Below are 12,635 nucleotides of genomic sequence, written 5' to 3'. Positions count from 1 at the left end.
ACCCTCTGGCTGACTCATGTAAACATCCTCAATCAACTTTCCATTAAGGAAAGCGATTTTGACATCCATTTGCCATATTTCATAATTATGAAATGCAACTATGGCTAACAAAACCCTAATAGACTTAATCTTCGCTACTGGTGAGAAGGTCTCATCATATTCAACTCCCGGAGTTTGAGTAAAGCCCTTCGTAACCAATCGCGCTTTATAAGTGTGTACATTCTCATCCATGTCGGTCTTCTTTTTGAAGATCCATTTGAACCTCACCGTTTTACGACCCGATACATTGTCAACCAAGTTCCAAACTTGATTGTCATAAATGGGCTGAATCTCTCTATCCATTGCCTCTTTCCATTTGGCAAACTCAGGGCTGCCATGGCTTCCATAAAGTTGTTAGGCTCATCCAAATTTACCAGTACCGATAAATGCAACACCTTCCGTAGTAATATGAAAACCATATTAATGCTCAGGTGGATTCCTAACTCTTGTGGAACGCCTCAGAGGTACGGATTCATCAACAGGACTTTCCTCCTCCGATTGATTGCTAGGGTTTGAGGTTCCTTAACCGCTTGACTCTTTAAGTTCTTCAAGGTCAATTTGCCTCCCACTGTTTCCTTGGCTTATGAACTCTCTCACTCGAAAGACCCATCTCCTTGCCACAAAGACCACATTCTCACTGGGTATGTAAAAGAGGTAACCAAAAGAATTCTGTGGGTAGCCGATGAAAATACACCGCTCACTACAAGGTTCAAGCTTGTCCTGAGTCTCACGTCTCACGAAAGCCTCGCAACCCCAAATCTTGATTTGGTCTAAATTGGGAACTTTCCTAGTCCACATCTCGTGAGGTGTTTAGGCAACCTTCTTGGTAGGGAGTAGATTAAGGATATGGGCAACATTCTCTAAGGCATACCCCCATAATGACATTGGCAACGAAGTTCGATTCATCATGGAACGAACCATGTCTAACAAGGTTTGATTGCGCCTCTCAGCCACACCATTAAGTTGTGGTGTTTTGGGAGGTGTCAATTGTGAAACAATTCCACATTCCTTAAGATAGTCAAGGAACTCTGTACTAAGATACTCTCCTCCTCGATCGGATCAAAGCATCTTAATGTTCCTGCCGTACTGATTCTCCACTTCCTGTTTAAACAATTTGAACTTTTCAAAGGTTTCTGACTTATGCTTGATTAAGTAGACATAACCATATCTACTGTAATCATTGGTAAAAGTCACATAGAAGCGATTAGCATCCCTTGTGGCGGTTTTGAAGGGTCCACACACATCTGTATGTATGAGGTCCAACAAACCTACACCCCTAGCAAAAGTACCAGTAAAGGGTGACTTTGTCATTTTTCCAAGAAAACAAGACTCGCAACTATCATCTGACCTTAAGTCAAATGACTCCAAGACTCCAGCCTTTTGGAGTTGGCCTATGCTCTTCTTGTTAACATGTCCAAAACGACAATGCCACAAGGATGCCTTATCCAAACTAGTGGAAGAATCAATATGCAATACATTATTTTCAAAGTTATCTACAACCAACACATTTTCATATACACCATCACAAGGTAATGATTTAAAATAAAGAATATTATTATAAAAAGCATTAATAGCACCGGTATCATTATCAAATGAAAAAGTAAACCCTTATTTGTACAAACCGTAAAAATAAATAATATTTATCGCCATTTTGGACGAGTAACAACAATTATTCAAATATAACACTAACCCACTACTTAGCAACAAAGAATAAACACCAATCTTGGTGACAGGTGAAGCTTTCCTATTCCCCATGATCAAGTTTATCTTTCCGTGCTCCACATCCTCACTTCTTCATAGGCCCTGCAAATCAGAACATATATGAATACCGCAACCTGTATCAAGTGATGGGTTTTGGCTATAAGAACATCCTATGTGCTCATACAAACCCTAATGCTTGGATCTAGGTTTCTCTATTGTACATGCAAGTTATCCAAGACTATAAACCCTAATTCTAGCATACAAGTAATCATATTAACATAAGAATGGGTTTAAGATGTTACCTTGATTGTTATGTAGCAATAACAATCCCAATTCCTTCTTGTATTGACTTTAGAAAGCTTAGAGTCACAAATGTCACTCCTCTAATGGTTCACAAACACCATAAGCAAGAGGATGAAGAGGAGAGAGGATGGAGGCTGCCCAAAAACATGTGAAACCCTAGAATAAAGCTTATCCACGTTTTTGGTCCTTAAGGGGTCTATATATAATGAGGCTATTAGGGTTATCTAACAAGGAAACCCTAATTTGGATGCTTAAGCCCTAAGCAACCCATGGATCCCTTTCCTTAAGGCCTTGGACGATTTCTTATGGGCTTCCCCATCGAATTCGTCCACTCCTTAATTTAAGACAATCCATAGCCCGTATTGCAATTATCTTATAATTACAGGTCCAGTCCCTTAAGTTTAATTAATCTCTTTTAGTCACAAAACTAATTACCAATTAATTATTGACTAATATTATTTAAACAATATGATTTCTCCTTTAATATGTTATTCCCATAATATATTAATAAATCATATTTAATCCTTTCTCTCCATAATCCATCCTATCAAGTTGCTTTGGTGAAGGCAACCCAAAAGGACCATGCACCATCGGGTCAAGTACATACCAAAATAGTTATGGACTTAGACACTAATCCAACATCAAGAACCCAAGAAGTCATATGTGGTGAGTTATTAGACAATATAGTGTAAATACCTGCATGGGTAGGTTTGACCTTCCCATCCTTAACATCTTGCAGGTACTTGGTGCAGTTTCGTTTCCAATGCCCCTTTTCCTGACAATAGAAGCATTGAGCTTATTTTGTGTTGGAAGAAGGAGTGACAGAACCACATTTGGTTCCACTTGAAGAGGAGCCATCAAGAGACTTTCCCTTGGTACCCTTAGAAGGGGTCTTCCTCTTCTTCCCTCTACTTTTCCCGATTTCCAAAACATGGGCGGTGTTAGGAGTAGGAGTAGTAACAACCGATTTACCTTTAAGACCACTTTTGATGGTCTTCAAAAGTCCTTGAAGTTTGCTGAGTGTGACCTCCTCCTTGTTCATATGATAGGTCATCTGGAACTGATTATAAAAAGTAGGTAAAGAGTGTAGTATGATGTCAATAGCCAACTCATCGGGGAAGTTCACATTTAACTTCAGCAAACGGTCCACAAACCTTTGCATTTTCTGCATGTGGCCCATGATGGATTCTGCAATCCTTCATTCGGGTTGTTATCATGGAAGAGATGATTTCATACCTCTCTTGACGAGCACTTTGATGGTAGCGGTTCATCAGGTCCATGTGCATCTCAAAAGGGTAAAAGTCCTCATAGGACTTCTGGAGTTCTGCTATCATTGTAGCCAACATGATACATGCCACTTTGGTAGCATCTCTCTCATGTGCCCTAAAGTCAACGATCTCCTCTGGAGTAGCAGTAGACTCATCAATTTCCTTCAGCTCCTTGTCGAGGACATATTCCTTGTCCTCGTAACGCGTGACCATCCTGAAGTTCCTGATCCAATCATTAAAGTTTGAACCATCAAAGATGACTCTCCCAGAAAGGTTCATGAGAGAGAAGGAGCCGATAGTGTTTTAGCCAGAAGCAACATTGTTGGAAGACATCTGAAAAGAAGAAAAACAAGTTTATATTAGATATAGAATCCTTAATAAGTCACCCAAATGTAATATTAAGGCTAGGACCCAACACAATACTTTATAACTTGGAAGAGGGATGCCGTTATCAAAGCTATAAAATATTTGAATGTAGACGAATGATGATTCTCCAATTTCCACCATGAAAAACGAAATAAATTATTAGGTTTTAATTGGATTGAAACTCCTAGATCTTTTGAGATTCATTGAACTTTTCAATGGCATGCTTAAATCTCGATTGTGCCCTCTCAAGTTTGTGACTGGGATGCTGAGGATCACAAACAAGGTGTGAATAACCATGCAAATTAACTTGGTACCCTTAATCTTTATCACCTAATCGATGTGCCGGTTACCCACACGCGCTCCACCGATCTATGATAAACATTAAGTCACCTTTTTCCACTGTTACTAGTCCATGTTAGTGTGCCGGTTACCCACAGACGCTCCACCAACGACTTGGTAAGGTACAAAGTTTAATTTCATGGGTTAGCACCAATTCCACATTTTCCTAAAATAACTAAGATTGGAGATTTATAAAAGGTTTAGTTACTTTAAATTTATCATTATACTTTTAATAAGAATTATAGTCCTTGTCCTACCTGTTCGGCTAACGACCCTCCACCAGTCAAGGAAGCGGTGGGTGAGAGTGGACACCCATTAAGCTGCCATTTTATAGGCAACAACCTTATACCCCCCTTATAGTCCGACTTCGTGAATGAGGCCTACTAACGGTAAAACTGACTTGCTTGTGTGTGTGTGTGTGTGTGTATATATATATATATATATATATATATATATATATATATATATATTAAGTTGTAATAGTATAAAGTATAAGGGTTGAATTTTAACTTTTAAAACTCTAGGATTTGGAATTAAAGTTTTCTAAAGTGACTTTACAAATTCCAAAACTTGAGGGCAAGTTTTGAAACTATTCAAAACCCTTCATATTCAATAACTTATGAGATTTTAATAACTTTAAAGAAAAGACTTTTGGAATTCCATAACTTGAGGACAAGTTATGGATTCCATTAATTTGCATTAAGATCAAGAATTACACTAACAAACAATTTGAAAATAATTCCTATGATCTACTAAAACTCATAAGCATGAACATTCAAATCAACAATTTCTAGAATCATATAAAACATATATAAAACTTGAAAATTTGATAATAAACATTGTAAAAGGATTAGCATAATCATTTCTACATAAAAAAAAAACAGGTTTTATAAGTTCAAAACAGTTTAGGGTAATGATTCTAGTCCATTTCCAGCAGCAAAACTCGAAAATCTACACACAGTGCCTCCTATTCGTCGAGTGTAAGAACCTACTCGACGAGTAGGATGCATTTTCACTTGGACTCGTCGAGTCCCCCCATGGACTCAGCGAGTCCACTGAACAGTGAACAAAATTTCAATTTTTTCAAGCTGTTTGCATCAAGTATATAGAAAACAAGCCTAGGCTCTGATACCACTGATGGGTTTTGAGCATTCTAACACTCTTGTGGTGTACATGCAACCCAAGAAACATTGGATCTATGTTTTTTCTAATATACATGCAAATTTGATTTTTCCAAGGTTCTCATCCTAACTAGCATGGCATGGGGTACTTGTAATATAAAAACTAGTAGAATGACATACCTTTGTTCTTGCTTGGATTCCTTAAGACATTGTGACCCTAGCACCCTAAATGTGATGCCTCAAATGCTTCACACAACACCACAACTTTTGGAATAACTTGAGAGAAGTACACTTTCACTTAAAATACACTAGCCCTCCTTTCTTAGTCTTAGATGCCGATTTTGCTCAATATGAGGTTCCATATATAGTGTGTTACATGTAGGGTTACACCATGTAAACCCTAATGTGCATGCCTTTTCATTTCCCCTATGATCCATGGGTTTTAACCTCCATGGAGCACCTAATGGGTCCTAGCCCAATCTAGTGAATCATGGACCATAAGCCCACCATATAAGAATGAAAGATTTACATAATCAATCCTCATATATTTAATTAGTCTCTTTTGATCACCAAATTAATTGCAAATTAATTCTTGATCAATACTAATGAAATAATATGATTTCATATTAATATATTAGAACTTATAATATATTAACAAACCATAAGTGTCCTTTTCTCATTTTATCTATCTAATTGTTAAGATGCCATGCAACCCAAACGGACCATGTCAAGTCGGGTCAAGTACATACCAGATATAGTTATGGAATTAGACACCTTATCCAACACTAGCGTCTCGTTGTTATGTATCGACAAGACCGTATCCACCAACGAGGCCCAAAACACCACCCTTAATTTGATTATTAGGACCATTTATAAATCCTCCACCCCATGTAACTTGTCATTCAAAATTAGGTCCAATTTAACCCAATGAATTTTTCTCGCATCTGAATCCGCGCCCAAAAAAATTGGAACGAAGCTTCTCCAAGTTATTACAGACTGTAACAGACAGTGGCGAATCTAGAACCAAAAACTATGTGGTTCGTAATATAAATAAAACTGAAAAAAAAATATATGAAAGAGTAAAAAAGTACCAGGTCTTTTGAGAAAAAAAAAAGAAGGTGGTTCCTTATTTTTTTCATATATACTTGTTCTATTTAAAAAAAAGGTAAGTCCTAGGGACCTTAGTCCTTGACATAAAATAAACCCCAATGCTACCAAGAAGTGACTTAATGTAACATCTAGTGTTCAAGTATAATTCTTTACGTAGTAAACTTGATTATTTTATTTAAATATGGAAATTGTTGCTCCACATGGGGCGTAGCTAGACCAGTTACGCAAGGCGTAACTCATTGCGTGGGCACAAGGACTTAATGACCTACATGGGGCATAACCCAAGATTTGCAGGGTGTATCCACGCAGGATGCAAACCCTAATTTTGGGGTCATGGAACCTATTTAAGGAAATAAACCTCTTGAGAGCCTCTTCATAGCCAACCTCCATCCTCCCAACCTGTTCCTTTGAAACCCTAACCATTTGTGAGTAATTTTTATGGTTCTAAGTGTTTTTGTGTGTGATCCTTTGAAGAGAGAGAAGCGTCTAAGAGTTCAAGCCTTGTAGATCTAGATTCTTATGCTTGTTTTCCATCTAAGAGTTCAAGCCTTGTAATCTAGATTCTTATGCTTGTTTTCCATCTTGGCAATCCTTAATGCTAGACCTAGTTATTGTGCATTTTGTGTGCTTTTTGTCCCATAACTTTGGTTCTAGTGAGTATTTTCTACTCCAAACAATTTGAAGACCATTTCATGTTGTTTTTGGGGTTGTGGAACCATAAATTTGGGAGCTTGAGCACTCCCATACACCCCATGCATGAGATCTTGAGCATTAGTGCATTTCATGGACTTAGGGTTTAGTTTATTTCTCATTTTTTACATGCAAATGGATAAAGTCGGAGACTTTATCCATTAAGTCATCCCTTTGTTCATATTTGGAATATTGAGGAGCTAACTATCAGAATAGAGAGCTTAATGGAAGTTTTTGCATTCAAATTATTTACGCGGGGCATAGCTTGGTTTTGGCACATAACCTCGCAGGCTCTATGCCATATGTACTAAAGGTGGTACGCAGGGCGTAGTAGGGTGGACCGTTGACTTTGACTTTTGTTGACTCTTTGTCAAAATAGGGTGTTAGAGTGTAGACTAAAAGGGATAATTCTTTATTGTTGAGTAGGTGATTGTAGTACTTGTCTACCCTGTATGTGAGCTGTTGTATTTAGCTTCTACTTGTGAGGTGAGTCTTCTCACTCTATTGCATGTGTATTAGTTTATGCATACCGACCAGTTGGGTCCTACTTGTTGATTGATGTTATTCATGAAATTGTGTTGTTGATATCTCTTGGACAGTTGTAAGTCCATGGGACTACTGTTAGTACCCAGGGTTGCTGATAATTCCTAAAATGTCTTCTTAATCCACAGGGTTATTAATAACCCATACTTGTTTCTTTTGTTGATCTATATGTAATATTTTGGGAACTCGCTAAATTTCGTGCTTACAGTTGTAGATTAAATATGTTTCTGGAACTTCAAATGACCGCAGAAAGGCGAAGGCTTGACTATACACTTCGGCATGCAGATATTAGGATTTTTACATTTTGATACTCTGATTTGGATGACTGTATTGATGTACTTGGGATTTTTCATGGCTTGGTTTTTTATGAAAGTGGTGGTAAAAATCATTATATTACAAGTTTGTATCAGAGCCCTAGTTTGAGAGAATTGGATGAACATTCGTGGGATTCCAGACTCAAACTAAGGATTTAAAAGTTTTACAAACCTTTTTACAAAAATGAATTTCACGGAAGGGAACGAAGGAATCAGAGTGTACAGTCAGCTGAAGCTCGAGGCAGTGATCTCCCAAAATATCCATATCATTGTTATATGCTATATTGTAGTTATTGTTATTGAGCTAATAGAAATGCATGCTAATTGGTAAGCAAAGGATCCTTCAGGACTTGTAAGATAGGGTTACTTGATTTCATGATGTCGTGTAGTCTAGGAGGTTCTTGTGAATGTTTTGCTAGGTTTGAAGCAAAGATTGCTAATTATTTCCTGTAAACCGCAAGGTTGTACATAATTAGGATTGTATAGCCTTAGAATGCTTGGTTTGGCCTGATTTCATGTTCCTTGTTTGGTTATGGATTTGGGGTGGATCTTTTAGATTTGAATGTCTATTGAGTTTAGATTATGTACAATTGGATTACAAAGAGCCATTTGCAAGGTTAGCGGAGACTTCGTGCAGATCGGAGTTGTAGTTAAGTAGGGACCTAAGATATGTATCTAGAGGTTTATTGTGGCTCTTCAAGCACTTAGGCGTATGTGTACTGCTTACTTGGAAGTAGGGTGTTGTGTTTAGGGACCTCGGGAGGGAATCTAAATCAACTATGAATAGGTGTGAAAGGTACTATGGGCTTGTACTACTGAAAGAACAGGATCCATATGCGATTTAGAAGGAGTTCTGAGGGTACCTAGGAGTTGAGTGGATTATATGATTGTCATGCTTTTATTCTGGTTTTGACCTTTTCCCTTGTGTATTTCAGTATGGTTTTTACCCGAGGTTTAGGCTCCATTCGCTCGGAGAGGCATGGTGATAGTGATGATGAGATATGTAGGATCGTTGATGCGGAGGCAGCCACAACGGTTAAGGAGGCTATCCCGGAGGTATTTGGGTCAATTAAGACTGTAATGATAGAGATTTTGATGAGCCCTATGTTGTTGTCACTGAGGCTACTGTTGTTGCAGCCACCATAGCTGTCGTCGCTGCAATATCCCACGTGGGTGATTTGATGCAGTATTAGGAGTTCAACAACACGAAGCCCTTGGAGTTTGATGGAGTTTAGGATCCAATTAATGTGATGAGGTGGATCACTGATGTTGAGGGATGCTTTTATACCTGCTCCTGCCTAGATGAGGGTTCGCTTTGTGCTGAACCTACTTCGTTTAGGAGCGAAAGACTGATGGAAGTTCGTGAGTGTTGATTTATCACATATGGAGAAGGACCCAGTGACTTGGGACCGGTTTGTTGAGATGTTTAGAGAGGGGTATGTTCCTTTAGTGGAAAGGGAGTGATTGGCTCAAGAGTACCTATCGCTCCAGCAGAAGACAAAGATGTTAAGATCACAAGGACGTTCCATGAGAGGGCCTTGTTTTGTCCAGAGTATGCATCTACTAAGAAGGAACGGATGACCCAATACTTGAGTATGCTCAAGAAGGATATCAGAGAGTTTGTGACAAAATCCCAGTACCGGACATTAACTAAGCTGCAATCCAATTCCAATAGAAAGGAGATTGAGTTGGAGTTGTAGGAGAGGGAGACAGGGACGAATACTCAGAGGATGGATATGAGACTACTCCAGTCGCAGCCGACGACTAAGCAGGCACAACCCGTTGATTCGAGAGTAGGAGGTTAGAGGAACCGCACTTCCGGTAAGTGCGACAAGGGTCATGAGGGGACCTATCGATCAAGATTGGTATGCTACTTGTGTGGCAAGGATGGGCACTCTGTGAAGCAGTTCCCGAAGGGTTTGCAAGTTTGTGTTAGCTGCAACCAGGCATGCCATGTGAAGGCTGAATGTCCGCTTCTTGTATCAAAGCTGGTTCAGACTCTTGCTCCTACGACCCTGCACATCACTATTGGGCGTCAAGGGAAGGTTGAGGCTCTGAAGGCTAGGGGTCAAGCTTTCCAGTTGACTGCATAAGAGGCCAGAGCAGCACCTAATTTCATCACTGGTATGTATTTATTTTATATACTAGTGAATTATTTTATTGTTTATGCTTGTGATGTAATTCTATTAGGTACCTTTCTTGTGAATTTTGTACCTGCGTTGGTGTTATTTGACTCTGGTGTGATTCGGTCTTTCGTATGTACGTCTTTCTGTAGAGGTTTTAAGGTTACTTGTGAGGCCCTAGCTCGGCCTTTGAAGGTCGCTAAAGCTTATGATCGCACAGTTTCGACGACAGAGGTTTACCGATATTGTGTATTGGAGATTTTTGGTGTCAGATTTTCGATTGATCTTATTTCCATTGTGATTAGAGATGTCTGCGTGATTGCGGGTATGGATTGGCTAAACCAGTTTGGGGCACCGATTGATTGCGATAATCAGTTAATGACGATAAACGACCCTAGTGGGAGAGTGATGCCCATCTACGGTGAGGGTACTAGGGTTGGATCCTCCTTTTGTTCTACCGCCAGGGCAAGGCAGTTCCTTCAACGTGGATGTATGTGATATCTTGCATAGGTGGTCGACATGTGGGTTAAGAGGGAGAGCAGTTTCCGATGTCCCTATTGTGAGGGAGTTTCCCGATGTTTTCCCGGAGGAATTTCCTAGTGTGCTTTAACGCCCAGATTTCCATACCTGGTATACCTCAAAACACTTTTCATATATAAAATTTTTTACAAAACATTTCGGTATACACTAGCATACTGGAGCACAAGAAGTTATCACAAGGATTGTGTTGGCCGCAAGCATAGGATCGAGTCAGGCGCTACAATCTCTAACTTGCAAAACATTCACAAATAAACAACATAAGCCTCATGGATTAGTGAATAATAGCTACAATAAGATATAACACAATGATCAAGTAGCAACCAAATACCTCAAATAATCCACCCAATGGATATATCCTCAATATCTCCTAAGAGATCTAAAAGTACATTTACATAATAATCTTTCTTGGTAAAATATGAAGGCCAAACCAGTCAAATATCATTATCATATAAATAATTAGACCATCATGTGGTAAAATAAAATTTCCCATGTATATAATCATTTACCATCCTGAGGTACCATATAACGTCACAATAATCACCAATATAATATCATTTGATACAACACACATACCGTGTTACACAGGTATCAACAACGGATGTTAGAGTTGTGTTACTCACCTGATCAATCGGCAGATACGTCAAGTTTGGTCCTTGACCTACACTGCCTTCTCGCTCATCACATGCCAATACCTAATCAACAATTATCAAGTTCCTCAGAACTTCGCATAACTTACTATTAACTATACTTTGAGACTATTTGTCACCAAACTAATCAATACAATAATATAACCACAATATGCTATACCCGTAACCAGTTAACTAAATCTACCACATCGGGTGAGTTTAGTAAATTAGGGTTTACAACCCTTAACATGCCAACTAACTATCTCATCGTAAGATTTACTTACGAATAGCACCAACAGGTCCATAATAGCACCATATCACGGATATCCATAACATATACTCGGTCCATCAAATCCTGAAAATAATCATATATAATGATTACATAATAACAATAATAATGGGTTGAGTGATAACTCTACGAGACTCGTATCTCGCGTATATCAGCATACACCTCCGGTATGACATCTCATAACCGATTCCTAGTAGCACCTCGATCGAACACATCTAAAAGTCTCTCAAATGACTCAATACATCCATTTTTATACGTAGGTGGTGTCTCACATCGTGACAATGATGATGTCACGTCGTGAGATATGTCTAGACCCGGTTCTGCCATGTGTCGCACTCTCCCGCCACGTGTCACAGTGACTCATATAGTTTCAAGTTGTGACAAAAACTATTTCATGTCATGAGGGAAAATTTGTCACGTCGTGGAAATCATATTCCATGCCGTGGTGGTCAAAGTCCAACCGTTGACTTGATTTTCTCAAAATAGCAACGTACTTTCATCTCAATCTTCAAAAGGTCATTAATTTCTCAAACGAACTTTGTTTTCGAAAACCTTTATATCCATGGAATACTTATCACACAAACTACGACATTCCTTAACCATACTTTTCTAATTAACATTTATCAATTTAAAGCAATTCAAGGCTTTATCTCATTTATTCATCTCATAACAGTACATATTCTCAAGGTAGTGTCTGTTTAGAAAAACAAGTATTATGAGTTCCCCCCCCCCCCACCTTTCAAGAGATTCCGTCCCCAGAATCTTCCAAAATATTGTGCTATAATCAATACTCCCATTACTCATACCAAGAAGAACTATTGAATCACATTTTCTACCGCAATTGCATAAAAATGCATTGCTATAGTCTTTACTATCACAATTTACAATTATTTCGTAGTATCAGTGCTCTATGTGTTTACACTGCAAACGCACACACACATACACACACACGCACACACACACACATATATATATATATATATATATATATATATATATATATATATATATATCAACAATGATAACCAATTTCAATCCAAAATGGTTATGAGCTACCACTTGAAATTAAATTTTGCAACTCATTTTCAATTTTCTTTCGATTATTAATACTTTTTCTGAGCCTCACAATCGACTAACATTACTTCATGAGAAATTCACAATATAGAAATAATATCACACAATAAAGATAGAAACACATTCACTATCCTTAACTATTTGTACTTAATCATAATTAGTCTACCGTCATCATACTCTCTGCAACAA

The sequence above is a fragment of the Lactuca sativa genome, chromosome 7 (genome assembly GCF_002870075.4).
Source record: "Lactuca sativa cultivar Salinas chromosome 7, Lsat_Salinas_v11, whole genome shotgun sequence".
NCBI classification, from domain to species: domain Eukaryota; kingdom Viridiplantae; phylum Streptophyta; class Magnoliopsida; order Asterales; family Asteraceae; genus Lactuca; species Lactuca sativa.
This window is presented reverse-complemented; position numbering follows the sequence as displayed.